At 46.5% G+C, this 2,718-nt stretch overlaps 1 pseudogene; it reads left to right on the top strand.

The window, feature by feature from the left end:
- The first annotated feature begins 352 nt into the window (after nucleotides 1-352).
- On the top strand, nucleotides 353-2,145 carry LOC102995119 (DDB1- and CUL4-associated factor 8-like; annotated as a pseudogene).
- The last annotated feature ends 573 nt before the right edge of the window (nucleotides 2,146-2,718 follow it).

Here is a 2,718-nt window from a genome sequence, read left to right on the forward strand (position 1 = left end):
AAGAATGTCTTCCAAAGCACAGTATGTTTCAATCTTCAATAGGACGGTATGCACAGCAGCAGACAATGTCAAATGGTTTGGGGTCGAACTCTCCAGGTTCTGGAAAACTCTAAGCAGTCTTGAAATACCGCGAGACTCGAGATGGGAAGAAGTCTGAACCTCACCAGCTTCCATACTTGAAACTGCCTCAACCAGAAATTGCCCCTGCCCTTTGGCCTCCTTGGTTGGCATCTTGGCGCTAGGCCTACTTTTTCGCTGCCGGCCTGTCTCACCCCGGGGTGAGCCTACTCCCTTCCTCAGGCTTCTACGACTTTTACTCACTCCAGACCGACTAGAGCACGCATCATTGAAGATGTCTGACAACGTGAGCAGCACAGATGGCCTACCAGACTTAGAGAACAGAAGCCTGTCCCATCGCTCTGAGGAGCGTTCTGGAGCAGAGGCAGGGAGGGAGGCCTGCTCAGACGCTGAAATGAGCTTGACCAGAAATGGTGACAGTACTGGCGATGGGGGTACTCCCAGCCACGCCAGTTAAGAAAGTCAAAGCACAGCCATGGAAAGTTCAAGAGAAGACATCGACTTCGAAAGAATAGAAGACGCTGAACATTTCTTAACCAGTGATAGAAACCAGTCCCATTACCGCTTAGAAGAAGAGCTAGGAGAGGAAGAAGAGGAAAAATCGGCAGAAGAAGAGCAGCCTCAGGTACAGTGCGATGAGGCTAACCCTGATCAGTATTTATCAGCCGAGGATCGGTCCCTGGAGGATTGGGTGTCTTCAGAGACATCTGTCCTCCCCCACCCTCGCTGGCAAGTGCTTAATGCTCTTCGAAAATGGCAGCTGGGTTCAAGTGCCCGATTTGTATATCAGGCCTGTGGGGCAAGAGTCTTTGTGCAGCGTTTCCACTTGCAGTATGAGCTTGAAGGCCATAATAGTTGTGTCAATACTGTGCACTTTAACCAGCGTGGCACCTGGCTGGACACTAGCAGTGATGACCTTAGAGTGATATTGTGGGACTGGGTGCGTCAGCAGCCTGTACTGGACTTTGAGAGTGGCCACAGAAATAATGTTTTTCAGGCCAAGTTCCTTCCCAACTGTGGTGATTCCACCCTGGCCATGTGTGCCTGTGATGAGCAGATACGCACAGCAGAGCTATCTGCTACACGACACTGCAAGAATACTAAGCGTGTGGCCCAGCACAGGGGAGACTCCCACAAGTTGGTTCTGGAGCACGACTCCTCTTTTAAGTTCCTAACTTCAGGTGAAGATGCAGTTGTCTTCGCCACTGACCTCAGACAAGGCCTGCCAGCTTCAAAAGTGGTGGTAACAAAAGAGAAGGAGAAGAAAATGGGGCTGTATACAATCTATGTGAATCCTGCCAATACTTAGCAGTTTGCAGTGGGTGGACAAGATCAGTTTGTAAGAATTTATGACCAGAGGAAAATTGATGAGAATGAGAATAATGGAGTACTTAAGAAATTCTGTCCTCATCACCTAGTCAACTGTGATTCTAAAGCAAACATCACCTGCTTTGTGTACAGTCACGATGGCACAGAGCTCCGGGCCAGTTACAATGATGAAGATATTTACCTCTTCAGCTCCTCTCACTGAGGTGGAGCACAGTATGTTAAAAGATACAAGGGGCACAGAAATAATGCCACAGTCAAAGGTGTCAATTTCTATGGCCCCAGAAGTGAGTTTGTCGTGAGCGGCAGTGATTGTGGGCACATCTTCCTCTGGGAGAAATCATCCTGTCAGATTGTTCAGTTCATGGAGGGGCATAAAGGAGGGACCATTAACTGTCTTGAATCCCATGCTTACCTACCTGTGATGGCGACCAGTGGCCTAGACCACGATGCTAAGATCTGGGCACCCACAGCTAAAGTTACCACTGGCTTTATAGGCTTAAAGAATGTGATTAAGAGGAACAAGCAGGAACGAGATGAAGACAGCCTGCACCACACTGACCTGTTTGACAACCACCTGCTTTGGTTCTAATGCGTCACCTGACACAGAGAGGTCATCAGTTGCACTGGGGAGCTCCTGGCGTTGGGGTTATGGATGCAGAGTCGGATGAGTCTTCCAGTCCCTCAGATATGTCGGAGGAGGAAGAGAACCAAGACCCTGTGCAGTGCCTGCCGTCCTGAAGACCTCATACTCCAGCTCCAGCGAGGCATCACCTCAGAAGGCTGGACTTTAAGATTTAGTTTACTAGATTTGCTTTTTGTCTTTTATCTATTTTCAACAATAGAAACTGCCTCTTCCATCTCCTTCCTCTGCCTTCCTCCCTTCCTTCTTCACATTCTTCCTCCCTCACTTGGTTTCTTTACTCCTTTCTCTTTACCCCTTACATCTATAGGAATACATAAGTAATTTATCTATGCTTCTTTTCCTTTGTTCTTTTATGGTTGACTTCTAAATGTTCCTAATTCTGGTGGAAAAATTAATAGCCTTATTGAATCTATATTCTCATTTCTGACACTCTGAAAATGATCACTTTTTTTCATCTTTAGCAGTGCATTATAAAAAGCAAGTTCTTCAACTGAGTTGAAAATTTCAGTAATGTGTTTATTCTTTAAAAGTAAAGTAAAATAAAACAAACCATGGTCTTGTTCATTGAATACTGACACTTGGCCAATACACACACACACATGCACATGCACACACACCCTCATTCTCTCTCACAGAAAGGAAAAGGGGAGAGGTGGATAGATAAATTC

This window comes from Physeter macrocephalus, chromosome 21 (genome assembly GCF_002837175.3).
Source record: "Physeter macrocephalus isolate SW-GA chromosome 21, ASM283717v5, whole genome shotgun sequence".
Classification (NCBI taxonomy): domain Eukaryota; kingdom Metazoa; phylum Chordata; class Mammalia; order Artiodactyla; family Physeteridae; genus Physeter; species Physeter macrocephalus.